Raw genomic sequence first — 1,953 nt, forward strand, 5'->3', positions numbered from 1 at the left:
AGGCAGGGTCTTGTTTTATTACTCAGGCTGGAATGCAGTGGTGCCGTCTTGGCTTGCTGCAACCTCCCCCTCTAGGGTAAAAGTGATCCTTTTACATCAGCTTCCCAAGTATCTGGGACTGCAGGTGTGCGTCACCACGCCCAGCTGATTTTTATATTTTTAGTAGAGATGGGGCTTTGCCATGTTGGCCAGACTGTTTTTGCCCATTATTATTAGTATTATTATTAATATTTATTTTTTGAGATGGAGTCTCGCTCTGTTGCTCAGGCTGGAGTGCAGTGGTACGATCTCAGCCCACTGCAGCGTCCGCCTCTGGGTTCAAGCAATTGCCAACTAATTTTTTTATTTTTAGTAGAGACAGAGTTTCACCATGTTGGCCAGGCTGGTCTTGAACTCCTGACCTCAGGTGATCTGCCTGCCTTGGCCTCCCAAAGTGCTAGGATTACAGGTGCGAGCCTCTGTACACAGCCAAATTGGGTTGTTTCTTTTTGTTGTTGAGTTGTGGGAGTTCTCTATATATTCTGGATGTTAATCCCATTATCAGATATATGATTTGCAAATATTTTCTCCCATTCTGTAGGTTGTCTTTTTCTTTTTTTGAGACAGAGAATCTCTCTGTCGGTCAGGCTAGAGTTCAGTGGTGAGATCTCGGCTCATTGTAACCTCCACCTCCACCTCCCGGGTTCAAGTGATTCTCCTGCCTCAGCCTCCCATGTAGCTGGGACTACAGGCTTGTGCCACCACACCCAGCTAATTTTTTTGTATTTTTAGTAGAGATGGGGTTTCACTGTGTTAACCAGGAGGGTCTCGATCTCCTGAGCTAGTGATCTGCCCACATTGTTCTCCTAAAGTGCTGGGATTACAGGCATGAGCCACCTCACCCAGCCTCCCATATTGTTTTGATTACTGTAGCTTTGTAGTGAGTTTTTTTTTTTTTTTTCTGAGACGGAGTCTTGGTCTGTTGCCCAGGCTGAAGTGCAGTGGCATATCTTGGCTTACCACAGCCTCCACCTCCCGGGTTCAAGTGACTCTCTTGCGTCAGCCTCCCAAGTAGCTTGGACTACAGGTGTGCACCACCATGCCTGCTAATTTTTGTATTTTTAGTAGAGATGGGGGTGGGGGGTTCACTACTTTGGCCAGGCTGGTCTCAAACTCCTGACCGTGTGATCCACCTGCCTAGCCTCCCAAAATGCTGGTATTACAGGTGTGAGCCACCATGCCTGACCTGTAGTGAGCTTTAACATTAGAAAATGTTAAGCCCTCCAACTTTGTGACTTGTTCCCAGAATTGTTTTGGCTATTTAGGATTTTTTTATGATTTTAGGATGAGTTTTCCTATTTCTGCAAAAATTGCTGTTGACATTTTTTTTTGGACATAGTCTTACTCTGTTGCCCAGACTGGAAGGCAGTGGCACAATCATATTTCACGGTAGCTTTGAACTCCTGGGTTCAAGTGATCCTCCCACCTAAGTCTCCTGAGGTGGTGGACTAGTCATGCACCACCATGCCTGGCTAATTGCTTTTGGGATTTTGATCAGAATTACATTGAGTCTGTAGGTTATTTAGGGTAGTATTGTTGTCTTAATCATATTAAGTCTCCCAATCCATAACGTGAGATGCCTTTCTACTTATTTAGGTCTTATCTATTTCAGCAATGTTTTGCAGTATTCTATGTACAAGTCTTTCACCTTCTTGGTTAAATTTATTCTCAAATATTTTATTGTTTTGATGCTATTGTAAATGAAAAAGTATTTTAATTTCTTTTTTGATTGTTCTTTGCTAGTGTATGGAAATGCAACTAACTTTTATTTGTTAATTTGGTTTTATTTTAATTTTTTTTTTTAAGATGGAGTCTCGCTCTGTCGCCCAGGCTGGAGTGCAGTGGTGCAATCTCGACTCACTGCAACCTCCACCTCCAGGGTTCAAGCCATTCTTCTGCCTCAGCCTCCTGAGT

The sequence above is a fragment of the Cebus imitator genome, unplaced genomic scaffold, assembly GCF_001604975.1.
Source record: "Cebus imitator isolate Cc_AM_T3 unplaced genomic scaffold, Cebus_imitator-1.0 Scaffold491, whole genome shotgun sequence".
Classification (NCBI taxonomy): Eukaryota; Metazoa; Chordata; class Mammalia; order Primates; family Cebidae; genus Cebus; species Cebus imitator.